A 19,283-nucleotide genomic window follows, 5' to 3' on the forward strand; every position below is an offset into this window, starting at 1 on the left:
TCAACATGGTTCGGGAACCGGCGGTTCACGGTCCGTGAACCAGGAACCGCCGGTTCCGGTTCAAAAAATAAGTGAACTTGAACCGGCCCGGCAGGTTCGGCGGTTCCGGTTCCTGAACCGTGAACCGCCGGAACCGCCGTTGCATGTCCGGTTCCGGGCCGGTTCGTCCTGTTCGGCGGTTCAATTTTTTTTTTATACATTGTGAATTTGTAATTCAAGTAAAAAATGTAAATATATTTGTGTAAATAAAATTAGAATAAAGCGATGTACAAATGCAATTTTATCGATACAAATTACAACTTTAAAATTGCAAATTACAACTTTAAAATTACAAATTACAACTAAAAATTTACAAATTTACAAATTACAACTTTAAAACTACAAATTACAACTTAAAATTTACAAATTACAACTTAAAAATTATAAATTACAAAAGACTTAAAGTCTTGATTACAATTTACAAATTATATATTCGAAACAAATTGGGGGAAAAATAAAGGAAAAGGACTTGAGCTCAACTTAAATTTAAAATTTAAGTTGAGATGCCTACGTATCCTCAATGCTCAATTGCATTTTGGAATCAAAGTCCACGTAGTTCTCTTACCTTGCTTACCTATTTGGCTTGATCGTAGGAATTGGCGGCGCGCCTACTCTTCTTCGTCGGGGAAGTAGTCTTGGTCGGGTTGTACTACTTGATTGTTCCAATCCGGTTCTTGGTCTCTAATTTCGGCGGAGCACCAATCATCAAGTAACATGGTGGCTTCCATGTTTTGCCCTGTGAGTCTACTTCTTCTGTCGTCCAAGACGTTGCCTCAAACACTAAAGGCGGACTCGACAGCGACAGTGGAAGCCGCAACCGAAAAGATCTCCTTGGCCATTGATGCAAGGATGGGAAAATCTTTCTCGTGTGATCCCCACCAATCTAGGACGTCGATTTGTTGGGGAACGAGACCTCCTTCTTCCTCATTGAATGAAAAGTGTGAGTCAAAATATAAGTCTAACTCACTTGTCGAATTTGCCGTCCTTCCTCCGCTGCTGAAGCCGTATAGGTCCGCCAATTGGGATTGGGCGTCGGGGTCATCAACTTGGAAGAAGTCAAAGTTATGTGTTTGACGGGGGGTCTAGGTCTCACTTGGTGGGTACGGTTGTACTTGGCTTCGTAATCGTGAAAGAGAGCCCGCAAGTCGAACTCAAAACTTCTTTGGAGGCTTGGGAGGTGGGGAGGTTTATTTGGAATGTTTGGGCTAGATTTATGTAGTTGTCGTCCTCGTCAGTTTGCAAAGCTCGGAGTGGTTCAAGATCAATAGAAGCCAAATTGTTGTAATAAAATTCTAAAATTTTGAAAGTACCAACTAGTTTCCACTTTGGATCCAAAACTTTGGCAAGCAAAAAAACCGTGAGGATCTCGTTGAAATACTTGAGCCATTTTTCAACCATGTAATATAAAACACACATTAACTCAAGATTGTTTGTGGAATTTTTCATTGCAGTTTTAAAACCAAGTGATATGATCATGCAATGTTCTAAAACACGAACGGATGTGCAATAATACACACCCGATAACTCAATAGTGACATTTCGAAAACCTTTGAATAACTTAAACAAGCCCATGCATTGATCCCAACAAGATGAGCCGGCGGGGAAGTTTATTTGGCTTTGGGACTTAGAATGCCCATATTCCACGGGGTGTTTTGCCTTCAAATGGCGATGGAGAGTACTATATCCCCCACCGATAACAAATGGATAGACTTTATCGCAATAGTTGCAATATGCTTTGAACTCACTTGTCTCAACGGTAGTGGTCGGATCATTAGGATTTGAAATTACCACCGGGACCTTCTTGAAATGTTTGGTGAAAATCTCGGATTTCAACTTGGGAGGCATCTTTTTCTTTTGTCGTCCTGCGGGAGGAGGAGCATCGGCCTCCTCCTCATCATTGTCGCCAACTTGGCCGGTGCTAGAAGGGGGAATTGATGCGATCCATCATCGCCTTCGTCCGATGATAGATTCACATCGTACTCGAAACGCGAAGCCGAATGTGAATGCCCCCCTTGTTGGTCATCGTCGGCGAGGGCAAGTAACAAGGCCGCATTTCGATCTTCTTCCTCCTACGAAAATTATACAACTAAGTAAAAATACTAACACAAAAATAAAACACATAGACACATAGATGTTGAAAAATGAAATTATGAATTTAATAAAAATGAATTAACAAAAAAATTAAAACATATTATAACTTACTTGAGCTCGAAGAGCGGCTAGCCTTCCCACCTCCTCCGCAACTTGCGCTCTAGAAGGGGCACGTCGACGACGAGTATCACTTTGATCTTGGGCAATTCCCTTGCCCCGATCACCACCACGATAAGATGAAGACATGATATAAATATTTATGGAAATTGAAAGTGGAGAATAGAGAGTAGTGTGATTGTGTGAAGATGATAACGTGAACAACGTGAGTAAATTATGAGCGCAAATAACGTAAACAACTTGAGAGAATGAGGATGGAGAATAGAGAAATTGAGATTGAGAGAGAAATTCTTATTAACACAAGAATGAGGTGAGTAGAAATGAAGAGGAGGGGGGTATTTATAGGGGAAAATTGTGATTAAAACAAATTTAATTTTTTAAAATAACGGCCGAACTGCCGGTTTACCGCCAGAACCGCCGGTTTTCGGTCGAAACCGGCGGTTTCCGTCAACGGTTTCTGCCCAAACCGGCGGCCGCGAGAGCGGTTTCTGAAAAGGCTAGGAAGTAGGCCTGAAAAGGTGTCGGGAGTTGTCGGGAACCGCCGAACCGGCGGTTCTGGCGAGACCGGCGGTTCCGAACCGCCGGTTACGGTTCTTCAAAATTCGCAAACCTGAACCGGCCCGTCGGAACCGGCGGTTCCGGTTCCGGTCCCGATTCGAACCGCCGCCGCCGGTTCCGGTTCCGGTTCCGGTTCCGGGCTGGTTCGTCCGGTTCGGTTCGGTTTGGAGACCTCTAGCTGCTACCCACCTTCTCCTAACATTTTTCATTCACTTTTTTATTAAAAAAAATTAGCTCCTGGGCTCAAACTCGGCACCTCATACAATAATGTCTAAACTCATTGCCGCTAGGACAAAGACTCTAGACTTTTTATATGACTTAGCTTACTCTTATTTTCATTGAATATTACTCCCTCCGTCCACGAAAAATAGACCATATTGTGAATGACACATGTTTTAATGTAGAATTGGAAAAAAGTAAGAATGAAGGGAATGTGGAGTTCATATTATTACTAGTGTTTAATTGTGTTAGGTAGCAAATGTGGAGTACTTTTTCAAACTTTGTCTATTTTTCATTGACAACAAAAAATGGCATATGTGATCTATTTTTCGAGGACACAGAGAGTACATTATTCAAACTTAATAATTAAAACTTTGTGACAGTTTTAGCTGAGTGAGTAATTTTCAAAAAAGAAAACACTAGTACCAAGATGGTATCACGACATAGTATGTTCAACTATTTTTTCTGTCCACGAAAAATAGTCTCATTTGATCATTTTGGGATGTCTACAAGTCCCATTTCTAGAAATGGAAAGTTTCTTTCTCATATTTTTTCTACTTTTTCGTCTTTCTCTTATACTTTACATACATTTTCTCTATATTTCTCTTACTTTACTTATTTTTTCTTTTTATTTTTCTTACTTTACCAATTTCACATTAAAGTCATTTTATTATTTTGGTCTAATAATGTACTCCTCCCTCCGTTTTATTTTATTAAAGTCATTTTATTATTTTTGGAATTTTCAAGTTAATTGAGTCATTTTTATTTTTGGCAAAAAGTAAATATCTCTCTTACTTTATTCATTATTACTTAACACACTATTTTTAAACACTTTACCGAAAAGAAGCGCATCCATTAATAAGAAACGGATGGAGTAGTTTTTTAGTCTGATTAGTCTAATAAAAGTAGAACTCATGTACCACTAACTTTTTCAATCTATTTTTTTTTATATATTTTAAATTTTCGTGTCAAGTCAAAGTGAGAAAATTCATGGCACTTTATATATTTTAAATTTCCGTGTCAAGTCAAAGTGAGAAAATTCATGGCAGATCAAAGTGAGACACGTATTAGGAAATAGGAGTATCATATATATTTCCATCTACCCTTTCATTATTTTTATCTCTATACGTATTAGAGCATCCACTACGCTGTCCCCCCACCGTCCCTTAACCGTCCCTTAAACTACTATTTGAGGATCCCACTGTACTTTATTCCTCCATCCCTTAACTAAGGGACGGAACCTGCAACGCTCCGTCCCTTAACCGTCCCTTATTCCGTCCCTTAAATTACTATTCATTCAATTTCATTTTTTATTTTTTTCCAACACAATTCAATTAAAACAAACACACTTCATTAAAATTAAAATAACATTACAGTATAAAATAAAAATACAAATTAAAATTAAAAAAAAACATAATTAAAATCTTAAAAAAATAAAAATGACATTATTTAAAATACAATTTTATATGGATATCCTTGAATGTTTTATGTTTTACTTTCGATGTGGGACAAAATCATTCTTGGATGTCTCTATAAAAGAGAAACAACCAAGAATAATTTTGTCCCACATCGAAAGTGAAACATAAAACATTCAAGGATGTCTCTATAAAAGAAGAACAACCAAGAATGATTTTATCCCACATCGAAAGTGAAACATAAAACATTCAAGGTTGTCTCTATAAAAGAGAAGCAACCAAGAATGACTTTGTCCCACATCGAAAGTGGAACATAAAACATTCAAGGTTGTCTCTATAAAAGAGAAGCAACCAAGAATGACTTTTTCCCACATCGAAAGTGAAACATAAAACATTCAAGGTTGTCTCTATAAAAGAGAAGCAACCAAGAATGACTTTGTCCCACAACGAAAGTGAAACGTAAAACATTCAAGGTTGTCTCTATAAAAGAGAAGAAACCAAGAATGACATTGTCCCACATCGAAAGTGGAACATAAAACATTCAAGGTTGTCTCTATAAAAGAGAAGCAACCATGAATGACTTTGTCCCACATCGAAAGTGGAACATAAAACATTCAAGGTTGTCTCTATAAAAGAGAAACAACCAAGAATGACTTTGTCCCACATCGAAAGTGGAACATAAAACATTCAAGGTTGTCTCTATAAAAGAGAAGCAACAAAGAATAAGTTTCATAAATTCGCAAGCCCATCAAATATATGTGGGCTATTACGAATTTCTTGTATTTATTTATTTGTAAAAATTGTTTTTAAATATAAAAAAAAATTTTATAAATAAAATGTATTTTTTTTAAATTCGATTTTTTTATAAAAAAATTGATTTATTGCGTCAGCGTGACGACGCCCACTCGCGGGCCGGCGAGTGGGCGTCACGCATGGCGCAGAGGCGCGCCACATCGCCACGGCGCGTGGCGTGACAGTCCGTCCCGTGTCTCGCAGGCACGGGCCGCGGGACGGGACGGCGTGTCGCAACGCGTCGCGCGAGCGTTCTGTCCCTCCGCGACGGAACGCGGGACGGTGGCGCGCCGCGTAGTGGATGACCTTAGGCTTACGGAACGCGGGACGGTGGCGCGCCGCGTAGTGGATGCCCTTAGGCTTTTGTAACTGCGGACACCTTTTTATGCACACAAAAATAAATCGTGCTAACCACTCCATTCAATTAATTAAATAGAGGGTTTAAATAAGGAAAAAATAATTGTCGGTGTGTAAATTGCAATCAGTTCTATTATAATGATATTAAGAAAGTTTACCACTACACTTCTAAATAACTCCAAAGTGCAATAAATTAAATAAAGATATAGTATAAGAAAAATGATCCAGTAGCATGTAAATAAACACAAAAAATTGGTAAAGCGATAAGAAAGAAAAAATTGATCCATGTGCCTCAAAATTCATGAATTGTAGTGTGCTAGTTGCGCGGCGCCAATCCAAGCCAGGCCTCCGGCTTGGGCGTTGCCTTCCTTGGTGGGTAAATCAAAGGCGCCTTTCCGGTGATCCTGTCTCGCCTCTTCTCCAAGAAGGTGGCCAAAGAGTTTTTTTCTAGCAATCGGTAAATCTGCAAACCAAAATTAATAGAAATCCATGGGTTCCATCTTAAAACCAATTGGTGATAAGAGGAGAGGCCCATGAGACTTATATAAGGGATTAAGCTCTTTGTGTACACCGATGTGGGATATTATTATATTCATTTTTATGTTTCAATTGCCAACACCCTCCCTCAAACCCTTCAAGGTGAATCTTGGAGGGGTTGGACTTTTTTATGATCGATTGGACAATCGACCCAATTTTTTTTCGATCAGTTGGACCACTGGCCCAAATTTTCAGCCCAGTTATATTGCTGGGTCAGTCATTTTTTTCGCTTTTAGCCAGATATACTGCTGGGTCGGTTAAATATGACCCACAGTCGGCGACCCGCTCTGATACCATGATAAAATAGGTTTTGAAGAAGTCTTTGGGGGATTGAATCATTCGATCTTATTCACTGTGGAGCAAATGTACATGCCTTTTTATAGGCTTTCAAGAATGATACAATTAAGGTAAGATTCATTTCCCTAAACCTAATTCATATACATGGTAAAAATCAATTGCTAATCTTCCCTATTAATTGTGATTGTAGGAAAATCCGCTTCTTGATTCTTCACGATCTTTTTTTTCCAACAAAAACATATAATTTTTATTAGACATATATTCCACCAGAAATATAATTGAGAGGATTTGGATATATAATTAATTATATGGCTTACCAGACTCAAGAGACGGCTGAGCAGTGGCGGTGCTAGCTACGACTAAGATCTCCTAAGCTTTCTCCGCCGGAAAGTCATTGTAGACCATGACCTTGCCGCCGTAGAATATTGTCATCGGTGCAGTCTCCACCTCCGCCGCTTTATTCTCAATCACCGACTGAAAATTCATCGTCTCTGTAGATCAAATCAGCTGTGATTAGCATCTCCGATCAATAAACAAGAAATCTAATCGACTCTCAACTATTATTTCACTTTTACTATAAATGATAAATAAACTCTTACATTTCATCAATTTTAGATAATATTACTATTCAACCTTTTTTTAAATCCGCGAAATCAAATAGGACTTTTATCATAGGACGAGTTAGTACCTTTTATTTCGGGGGTAGAGGTAGGGGTTATGTTACAAGTGAGAATGATCAAGCCGCTTCTAACAAAGTTGATCAAGCCGCTACAGGTCGAGTTGATCAAGCTACTGCTGACAAAGTTGATCAAGCCGTTGGATGCCATGTTGATCAAGCTGTTGATCAAGTCGCAGCATGCCGAGTTGGTCAGGCTGCTGCGCACAATGCTGAGGTTGCTGGGCATGGTTATCGGTGTATGGCGACAAAGCTAGAAGCACGTGATAAACAAACTAAGGCCGTTGCGCCAAAAGAACCAATCCGAGATCTCGCATGAGTTACAACTGTGATTGAGCATAGCACGCCAACTAAGGTGGAGGACCACCGTTGTACTTGGAGAGACTTGTTGCTCAATGAAATAAAGAAGACAAAGACTTTGCAGAGTTTGTTAAAGTAGTTGAGTTCAATGTTCTGGATGATTCGAATCAAGAATATATGTATTGTATCTGGTTACATTCAATCCAATTAAAAATATATATGAAGTGTTCTTGTTGAAAATACATCATGTTGTTATCATCTTTCTTCTTTATGCTCTGTTTGATTTCCTTTCATGGTATCAGAGCAGGATTCGTATGATCCTGACTCTTCACCTCAAATAGCTTAGCGTTAAATTTCAGATCTGAAATGTCCGAAACTAATGAGGCCATACCAGTGGCAACATTGCCACCTATTTTCTCCCAACTTCCTCCAATTTTAGTCAAGCTCACTGATGGAAATTTCCTCATGTGGCAGCAACAGGTCGATGTTGTAGTGTATGGCTATGGCCTAGAATCATTCATCACTGGAGAAGAGGATCCACCACCATAGCTGATAGCAGGTCATGATGAAGAGACCATGGTGCCTAATCCAGCATACATAAGCTGGCAGAGACAAGATAGAAGAGTGGTTGGATGGCTCCTTTCTTCCTTATCAGAGAGTGCTATTACTTTGGTGGTAGGACTGAGGTCGGCGAGAGACATATGGAGTGCTCTGGAAACTAACTATGCAAGCCGCTCCACAGCCAAAGTGATGCAATATAGACAACAAATGCAAAACTTGAAGAAAGAGGGAATGTTAATGACTGATTTTCTCAGTAAAATGAGAACTTATTTTGATCTTCTGGGTTCCGTTGGTTGCAGGATTTCTAAGGCAGAGCAGGTTCTTCACATTCTAGGTGGCCTTGGACAAGATTATGACACAGCTGATAGCAGGTCGTGATGAAGAGACCATGGTGCCTAATCCAGCATACATAAGCTGGCAGAGACAAGATACGAGAGTGGCTGGATGGCTTCTTTCTTCCTTATCAGAGAGTGATATTACCTTGGTGGTAGGACTGAGGTCAGCAAGAGACATATGGAGTGCTCTGGAAACTAACTATGCAAGCCGCTCCACAGCCAAAGTGATGCAATATAGACAACAAATGCAAAACTTGAAGAAAGAGGGAATGTCAATGACTGATTTTCTCAGTAAAATGAGAACTTATTTTGATCTGCTGGGTTCCGTTGGTTGCAGGATTTCTGAGGCAGAGCAGGTTCTTCACATTCTAGGTGGCCTTGGACAAGATTATGATCCAGCGGTTTGTGCAATCACCTCCAGAACAGATCCATGGAGTCTAGGTGACGTGAGTGCCTTCTTGCTCAGCTTTGAGTCAAGGATGGAGTCAACTAGAAGCAACTCCACCAACACAGATGGATCTCAGCCTGCCTTAAATCTGGTGCAACAACATTCTATCCAAAAGAGAGAGCCTCAGAACTTCAATAACAACAGATCTGAGCAAGGAAGTGGAAGGGGATTTGGAGGAAGATTTCATAGGGGAGGCAGAGGTGGAAGAGGCCTTGGCAGAGGAAGCAACAAGATCATTTGTCAATTGTGTGAAAAGCCTGAACATTCTGCAGCAAAATGTTGGCATCGATTTGAGCAGAATTTTACTCCACCGCAAGTGCAATTCAGAGGAAGCTCTACACACCAACAGAATCAAGGATTTTTCAATCCCTCAGCACATCTGGTTCAGTCAGTGCCCAGATCTCCATCAGGTTCATTCTCTGTTGGAATTCCCTCTGAATTTAGCTATGCCTCAATGCTTCTTCAAGCTGGTATCCAGACTCAGGAGCAACACATCAAGTTTCTAATGATTTGAGCAACCTCAACTTGAGCAATGAGTATACTGAAGGTAAGAATCTATTGCTTGGAAATGGATCTGTTGTTGATATTAAAAATATTGGTGAAAGTGTTATTAAATCTCACTTAGCTGAATCTTCCAGAAAACTACATCTTAAGAGCCTTTTACATGTGCCTAGCATTATTAGAAATCTTTTGAGTGTTTCTAAATTTGCTCAAGACAATTCTGTCTTTTTTGAGTTTCATCCAAATTTCTGTCTTGTTAAGGACCTGAGCACCAAGGAAGTTGTCCTTAGAGGAACACTTGAAAGATGCCTATATCATTTCCTAGTAGATCACTCTCCAATCAAGCGAGGAAAAGTCCCCAGTTCCTATTCTAGTCCAGACATTCCAGTTGTTCACTCCTTGAGCCTGTGCAACTCTTCTTCCAACAGCAGTTCTGATCATATTTCTAGCTTAGATTTGTCTCTATGGCATAATAGACTAGGACATCCTACTTTAGATATTGTCAAACTTGCTCTCAACAGCTGTAATATTCATTTTAATGCAATGCAAGCTTATGCACTTTGTTATCCTTGCTGTGTCTCTAAATCACATAAACTGCCATATCATCAATCACTTTCTCAACACAATGCACCTCTTGATCTTGTGCATAGTGACCTTTGGGGACCCTCTCCTGTCAGGTCTAGAAATGGTTTTTTCTACTATGTTTCATTCATTGATCACTACTCTAGGTTCACTTGGATTTATCTTCTTAGGAACAAGAGTGATCTTGCTGTAGTCTTCAGAGAGTTTAAAGCAATGAGTGAGAATCTTTTGGGATCAAAGATCAAAATTATTCAGTCTGATTGGGGAGGTGAGTTTCAAGGGCTTGTTCCTTACCTGAGAGAGAGTGGGATAATCCATCGAGTGTCTTGTCCATACACCCTGCAACAAAATGGCCTTGCAGAGAGGAAGCATATGCACATTGTAGAAACTGGCTTGGCCTTGTTAGCTCACTCTTTCCTTTCTCAACAATACTGGGATGACTCATTTGTAACTGCAGTACACTTGATCAATCTTATGCCATCCAGAGTGATCAACAATGTCTCACCATATGAAGCCCTTTTTCACACCAAGCCATACTACACATCCCTGAAAGTCTTTGGTTGTTTGTGCTTTCTCCATACTAGGCCTTATAACAACCATTAACTTCATTTTAGGTCTGTTAAGGGAACTTTTCTTGGATATAGTCTATCTCACAAAGGATATAAAGTACTGCTTCCAGATGGAAAAGTCATTGTGACTAGGGATGCCATATTCGATGAGTCTGTGTTTCCATATCAATCTTCTTCTTCCTCTTCTTCCCAGATCAATGCGGCTCCTTCTTCTTCATGTGATCATTGTCATTCATTTCCTGTTATCACTCCTGCCATTTCCACTCGCACTGAGAATGTTTCATCAGTTTCTCCACACTCTGTGTCACACTCGGACAATGATTCATCTCCACCAGGTCAGCTTAGTCTCATTTTTCAGCTGGATGACTCATCTGACTCTCACATATCTGAACCTCCTTCTGATCTAGCCCCATCATCCACTCAGCCTATCCACTCTATGACTACAAGGTCAAAATCTGGAATTTTTAGGCCTAAGATCTTCACTGTTTCTGCTTCACATTCTCTTCCAAAATCTGCTCTTGAAGCTCTTCTAATTCCTAACTGGAGGATTGCTATGCTGAGTGAATTTAATGCACTTCTTAACAATAAAACATGGATTTTGACAACACTTCCTCCGGGCAAGAACCTTATAGGCTGTACTTGGGTGTTCAAAATTAAATTGCATATTTCTGGAGCCATTGCCAGATATAAGGCTAGATTAGTTGCTCAGGGATTTTCTCAGCAACCTGGGTTTGATTTCAATGAAACATTCAGTCATGTTGTGAAGCCTACCACTATTAGAATCATACTCAGTCTGGCAGTGTCTCTTGGATGGGCTGTGACTCATCTTGATGTCAACAATGCATTTTTGAATGGTGAGTTGAAAGAAGATATTTACATGAAACAACCACTTGGTTTTGAACAAGGTGACCCTCATTTGGTGTGCAAGCTTAACAAGGCAATCTATGGCTTGAAGCAGACCTCAAGAGCCTGGTTTTTCACAGTACATGCTACTCTGCTCAAGCTGGGATTTTCTCAATCCAAATCTGATGCTTCTATGTTTATCAGATAGAGAGGGGATGACATAATCTATATGCTCATCTATGTAGATGACATGCTTATTACTGGATCCTCTCAGTCTTCAATCACTGCTGTCATTTCTCAGCTAAATTCCTCATTTTCTTTAAAAGATCTTGGGGAGGTAAGCTTGTTCCTTGGAGTTGAGGTTGTAAAGACTACTGATGGAGGTCTTCACTTGTGCCAATCTAACTACATCAAAGATCTTCTAAAGAAAGCTAACATGGTGGGTGCAAAAGGGTGTCCAACTCCAATGGTGTCTAGCTCAGAACTCAGCAAACATTCTGGAATTCCAGTCTCAGATCCTAAATTCTATAGAAGCATTGTAGGAGCCTTGCAATATGCTGCCATTACCAGACCAGACATCAGCTTTGCTGTGAACAAGGCCAGCCAATACATGGCAGAACCATTGGACACACACTGGAAGGCTGTGAAGAGGATTCTGAGGTATCTCTCAGCGACTCTGGACTATGGAATTCAAATAATGAGAAACACTGGAGATATTTCAGCTTTTTTCTGATTCAGATTAGGCTGCTGATTTGGATGATCGAAGATCCATAACAGGAGTATGTGCATATCATGGAAGAAATCTTGTTTCTTGGTGTGTTAAAAAGCAAACTGTTGTGGCTAGGTCCAGCACAGAGGCAGAATATAGGAGTTTGGCTCAAGCAGCTTCGGAGGTGACTTGGTTGTCTTCTATGCTGGGAGAATTGAAGATTAAGAAAAAAAAAGCAACCCAGTAATTTGGGTGGACAACATGAGTGCCATAGCACTAGCTTCAAATCCAGTCATGCATGCTAGAACCAAGCATATTGAGATTGATATGCATTTTGTTCGAGATAAGGTTTTGAGCAAGGAACTAGAACTCAGACATGTGCCAACCATTGATCATTTGTTCGAGATAAGGTTTTGAGCAAGGAACTGGAACTCAGACATGTGCCAACCATTGATCAGATTGCTGATATCTTTACCAAGCCTTTAAGCCATCAACCCTTCGTGAAGCTAAGGCAGAGATTAGGTGTTGTGTCCTTAGCCTCACTCAGTTTGAGGGGGCGTGTTAGAAGTGAGAATAATCAAGCCGCTGCTAACAAAGTTGATCAAGCCGCTACACGTCGAGTTGATCAAGCTACTGCTGACAAAGTTGATCAAGCTGTTGGATGCCATGTTGATCAAGCTGTTGATCAAGTCGCAGCATGCCGAGTTGGTCAGGCTGCTGCGCACAATGCTGAGGTTGCTGGGCATGGTTATCGGTGTATGGCGACAAAGCCAGAAGCACGTGATAAACAAACCAAGGTCGTTGCGCCAAAAGAACCAATCCGAGATCTCGCACGAGTTACAACTGTGATTGAGCAGAGCACGCCAGCTAAGGTGGAGGACCACCGTTGTACTTGGAGAGACGTGTTGCTCAATGGAATAAAGAAGACAGAGACTTTGCAGAGTTTGTTAAAGTAGTTGAGTGCAATGTTCTGGATGATTCGAATCAAGAATATATGTATTGTATCTGGTTACATTCAATCCAATGAAAAATATATATGAAGTGTTCTTGTTGAAAATACATCATGTTGTTATCATCTTTATTCTTTATGCTCCGTTTGATTTCCTTTCAAGTTAAGCCAAGCGTTAGCTCGCCAAATCTTCCCTTCTTCTCCTTCAAATACAGCCTCAAAAGGCTGCAGGTCTGCGAGAAATTCGACCTGCCGCCGGAAAATCTGCCGGAATCGACGGAAGCCATTTTTCTCTGTAGAAGGATGGGATTGAAATGAGGAAAAGAATCTTAAGATTTGATGAGATTGAAATGGGGAAAAGAATCTACAAATGTGATGAGATAGAAATGGGGTGCAAGGGAGGTGATTTATAGGACTCCAAATAATTAAATAATTTTTCAAGGGGAAAAGAGCACGAGGAATATGCATAAAATATGGTTAAGGGAGGCGTGAATTGAAAGGATTGACACACGTGTTATTTGCAATTCTCTCAAAAAGCCGTGAATGTTGCTTTGCAACTTGTACGTTAATTAACACGGCGTTTGCTTTTTGCTTTTGGCCTACCTGGGCTTTGCTTGCAAGTTGCAACTAAAGTAGCCTTGCTTTGCTATTAGAAATCACTGATGGAGTGAAGGTCCTAACTATTGAGAGCATTAGAGCATCCATATTCGTGCTCTTGTTTGCGAGTACAGATGTGAGTCCGGCCCCACTCTTTCTGCCTGATCTTAGGTAAGAGCACAACACCGACATCCGTGCTCTTCCGCAAAGACGAGCACAAAGGTCTCACCATTCTATTATTCAATTTAAATAAAAACATTTCCACAAAATTAAAATTCATTAAAAATACCCGGAACAATATTACAAATTACAATAAAATTAAAATTTACATAATTAAATTCCTAAAAAATAAAAATTACATAATTAAAATCCTAAAAAATAAAAATTACATAATTAAACTACTAAAAAATAAAAATTACACAATTTAAGTGTAAAAATGCCCCGGTGAAGACTAATCATCATCCGACAATACCTCCAACGTTTTTTGGAGACCCTGTATCATCGCCACATGCGATCGAAGTTGCTCGAGGGTCATATTTGACCTATCGGCCAAATTGAGTTGGGCCAAAACCCCCCACAATGAGTTGGTGGGGGGTTGAAGTGGCACATGGGGAGCGGGAGCGGGTTCGGGATTGGGGGCGGATGGAGTCGCGGCGCGACGGCGGTTGGCCGCCCCCTTCTTCCTTCCTTGCGGTCGGCGTTGGGAACTGCTCGGGCCGGCGTCGGGGCTACCCAAGTTAGCTCCGAAAAGTTGGCTAGCCACGTCTTCAGAGCCGTCGTCGGATAGGGATACCGATCTTGACCGTTTGGAGGAGCCGCTAGAGGAGGATGTTACGCCTCCCCTATACTTCGGATGTGACCGCGTCTCCTGCCAAATGTGGAGGTACTTGAACGGCTTGTATTTCATGGATTGGTAGGTCGACAAGGCGAAACTGATGATGTCGACCTCGCTCCGGCCGCTCCCCGCCGACCGCTCTTCCTGGAGGTAATATCCCTGGAACTTTTGGATTTCTTCGTTGGCTCTGTATATGATGTTGCGCACCATACTCTTGTTGCGCTCGATTGTTCCAGCTGGCCGCTTTTCATTGTACCGGCGACAGATGCGCCACCAATAATGATCGCCGGATTGGTTCGTGCCAATCTCCGGATCTTCGGAGATTGACAAGAATGCTTTGAACAACTGCTCCATCTCCGCCGGAGTGTACGGTGTGCGGACACCGCGAGTAGGAGGAGTCTGAGTTTGGGAGGGGCTGCTCGACCTCACTCTAGGCTCGGGTGTCCACCCGTATTTCCCTTCGGGGGCATCTTGGTCGTCGATCGGGTAAGGCTGCCGGAACTTCCGAACCTTGGGTTTGAGGAGGGGTCAAATATTCCTGTAATACCTCTACCCAACGTCTGCAGGCCGAATAGGCGATGTCACAATTCTGGTACCATAAAGTATGGCAATTTAAAATTTTCATTTTCTGAACCAGTCAAAACCAAATATTTAAATTATTTTTTTAGTATTTAAAATTACAACGGAAATAACTTAATATAAAATTTAGTGCTAACATGCCACAACTAACAATATAAAAGACCTATCTCTAATAGAGCTCAGTGACCCACCAAGGATGCAGCGCTGAGACAGACATGAACAACTTCGACGGGTACTCTCCAATGCCAACTAACCTGTAGCCCACTCAGCACTTTAGCCAAAATTCTCTTCAAGTAATAATCATACAACTTAAAATTCTAACAATTCCTATCATTGTTTTATTCCTATCATTGTTTTATTTACCAATTATTACCACCTTCATCATGTTATTATCATTTTATTAATTTCTAACATAATTTAGGTAGTATCTTCCCTATAACCATCACATGCCCAGAAATCAACAATGAGTCATATCAAAGTAAAATGCACATCACCAATTATTATTCACACATTAACACGTATATAAATCACCAACATTTTCTCATAATCAAACACATACATATAGACAAATATTTTGAATTATCTTTAACTCATTAGCATTTTACTTATCCATTACCTGATTGAACTGTCTGTTGTGTGCGTAAGAACTGTGTGCACTTTTGTGTTAGGTCAAGCTTCTCAAATCCAGAGAATCCGCTAGATCACAAGGTCTATAAACTCAGAGGATCCTGGAAGTCTCGGTCGTCGGACACACAAATTCCGCGTTCAAAACCCTCAACCCGCTATACTATAAATTAGTATAGGGAAGTAGGGATCGATCCCACGAAGATGGATGCGTATGAAGGCATTTAGGTGATTCTGGAAAAGTGATTGGCTGCTGCCACGCAAATTTTGGGTTGAGGAGAACTATTACTAGACTTAGGAATAAAATCTAACACTAGACCTAGGAAATAGAGAATAGCATGAAAACGTTGAACACATTCTTAAATTCAATACCTCGAACAAACTTCCTTGACCTACTAAACGACTACCTAATTTGGCTAAACAGAAAGTAAACATGCAGTGTGGACCATTTCCCAGAAACAGTAAAGTACGGATCAAAAGCTGCAGATAACAAACTATGAATTTAACTAACAACAACTTGCATCTCGTTACCTGATTCAAATACGAACATGGAGAAAACAGAGCAAATAACTAGATTCAAACAGAATATAATAATTCGGATGTCGGAAATTGGCGATTAACCGGAAACAGAAAAGATCTACGTATACTAGACGAAGGGAAACAAAAACACAGAAACGAGTCATCAAATTCATGCACAATCAAACAACTCTGCTTCAGACCCACACGTCGGACGCTCAATCCACTCCGGATCCAAGCAATCCGGACTCAACTACAACAAAAAACAACTCCATAAACACCAATTCAACAAATCTGCCCCGATCAATGACAAACCAACCACGATTCTACTCCAATTCAACAGATCAAGTGCGAAAAATAGAAATTGCATAGAAGGATCAATAGTACATCAACAGTCAGCAAAAGTCGAGCTTCGAACAGCGAAGACTCGGTGAAATTCACAGCAGAAACTTAAATGAAAATAGTAAATTGTTTCTTCGCCCTACGTGAGGACGGTGGTACGCAACATCAAACCGAAAGTGAAACCCGAACCCCTCTCAAATTCCAAAACCCAAGTGTGTAGAAGTGTGTGCGAATGAGCTGAGAGCCAAAAGAAAAATTTCTCCTTCTCCTCTTTTTCGTAAATTGCATGCTCTCTCTTATATAGATGCGGAGGTGATCTTCTAGAAGCCTTCACTTGAAATCTCTGTTCTATCCTTCAGCTTAGCGATCTCCTATGTCTGGCTATTTTTCCTTCATAATGCTCACTTTATTGCCAAATGTCCTTCGCCAGGCAATTGTCTTCCTTTCTTCCTTGGTCTGGCGATATCTTCCACACACCTGGCTTAAAAAATGCATTAGACCCCGTAAATGCATGAGTTTATCCTCCTAACCAATGCATGAAATTAGCCTTATCAAACTGCTCACACTTAAACAATACTTGTCCTCAAGTATAAAAACAAGAAATAGAAATAAGGCGAATTTCAATGCATGGTTATCCTATGATCGATCTTACAGACATAAACTCCTAGACCTAGACACACTAACAGACTCACAAAGAGAAAATAAACACTGAAAGAAAAACACAAAGGCATGAACTAGTTTCAACTTTTAGGCAGCTGTCCCCACAAGCTTAAGGTCTATCCGATCATCTACAGTCTCGAAATCCTCCCCTTTCCTTTTTCTACCTAATCGGCCTGTCAGTTCGTCAAGATAGCCTATTGACTTCCCAATTGTTGGATTCACTTGATCACTCATTCCTCACCAGGGATGTTATGATCGACTCACTCTTAAGTTATTGCCACACCATTGATGCTTCGGGTTATGAGAGTTTCTCCTACCTAAAGTCCCCCTCCTTTTTTTTATTCATGGGTCAGGTTACTAATGCTTCCTGCCCTTGGATTTTTTCTCCTTCTCTTCCCCTTTTTATATATTTTTTTCATATCCCTTGGACTTCGTCCAGCTTATACCTCCGAATATTTATTTTATTTCTCCCCTGGACTTCGTCCAGCTTATACCTCATTTTCTGGACTTCGTCCAACTTATACCTCCAGAACCCTCTTCCCAATTTTTTTCTTCAGACTCTTCTCCCTAAACATCCAGTGGCGGCCCCCTTTTTATTATACATGTTAGCTCAAAGTGGATAGGTTTATAACTTACTTTTATAGTGGGGCTTCACAACTAGGTTATCTAAGGCATCCTCGTTCTTACTTCATCCAAACCGAATTCAGCTTATTAAGGAAAAATGCATCAAAGTTGACATGCATCCTATCTTCAATCGCTCTTACTAAGAGAATATGGCCTTATTGTATTCACTAGCTCATGCGATAAACATAAAACCTAGACCTAAAGACTCCTATTCACATTAGACACAGACTGCCCTAACTCCCTCCCTTTCCCACTTCACTCAAGCTTGTCCCCAAGCTATCCTAGTGAAGGGGGGAAAAGGCAATTAATGCAAACAAAACATAAACATAAAAGAGAAATTAGAACAAAACAAACATAAACATGCCAGAAAAACACAAACTTCTCACACTTAGACCAAAGATTGGGCTAAGTGGGAGAAAACATATGCATATATACAAAATGAAGCATGCTGGAACAACAAACACAAAAGCACAAACTCAGGACGACAAACATATAAACATAAAAAAAGAAAGAAAACAAAAATAAAAACTGAAAAAGTAAAAGTTACTTGGTCATTGGGGGAGGTCTCAATTCGGGGTCTGGCCCCCGCGGGAGTTAAACTGGGGTGGAACGTAGGGGCGGGTCACCTTCACTTTCTTTCTAGCCGGCTCCTCTCCTTCCTTCTCACTTTGCTTTGACGTAAATTTCTTCACAGACAAGGGCTTCGATGCAGATGGGGCTAACATGGGCTTAAACGCTGGTGGGGGTTGCTGAAGTGAAGAGCTTCCCTGCCCTGGCTGCTGGGACACGCTGCTGGGTCCAGAGGGCAGCTTCTTCTGGGGCTGGGGAAACATCTTCTCCAGCCAACTGGTCATCATCATCATTAGCTTAACAGCTTCCGCCATGCTATCACTGTGCGCGGATGACCTCCCCACCAAGTCAGTGATGCTCCCTCTGAGGGCCTGCATCTCCTCTCGGACCCCGCCGAGCTCCTTCCGCATCGCGCCCATCTCCTTCTTCATTTCTTCATAATCTACGCTGGTCACTGTTTCGACACCATCCTGCTTCGACTTCACCTGGGGTTCCATCCTTCCCACCTCATAGAAACAGACGTCCTTCCCGTGCATGTAGAGTAACCCCTTGATGAAAAAGTAATCAACGCTGAATGACTCCGGGGGCTCGCACATGATTAACTCAGGTGCGAACTTGGCTATCTTCATGATTATGTTATGCTGGAGGTATGCACCGAGAAGATGACAAGTATACATGTGGCGAGAAGGATTGGCGGCCATCTGATGACAAGCTTGAGCCAACCAGTAGCCCAGGTGTACCTTAACACCTTTCTCCATGCACCAAGTAAAGTAGAGGTCTGTCGTGGTCAAGGCAGAGTTGGATGTCCCCATCAGGTTGTAACTTATAAACGTCTGGGCGAAGCAGATGATGCGGTTCTTAATATGGAAGCCCTTGGAATAGCTTGTTTTAAACGTTCCCACCTTGGGGTGGGTAACGAATTCTCATGCCGACTGTGCCTTGAAACCAGGGGTGCATTGCCTCACACCAACCAGCTACTTCTCTGTCAATGGAGTGACTTAACTCTGAATTATCAATCTGCTCCTGCATCAACTCGGTCAA

The 19,283-nt window shown here is 41.0% G+C and overlaps 1 pseudogene; it reads right to left on the reverse strand.

Annotated features, from left to right (window-relative positions):
• Positions 1–5,904: 5,904 nt before the first annotated feature.
• On the reverse strand, positions 5,905–13,250 carry LOC121752795 (annotated as a pseudogene).
• Between the last annotated feature and the right edge of the window lie 6,033 nt (positions 13,251–19,283).

This window comes from Salvia splendens, chromosome 10 (genome assembly GCF_004379255.2).
Source record: "Salvia splendens isolate huo1 chromosome 10, SspV2, whole genome shotgun sequence".
Classification (NCBI taxonomy): Eukaryota; Viridiplantae; Streptophyta; class Magnoliopsida; order Lamiales; family Lamiaceae; genus Salvia; species Salvia splendens.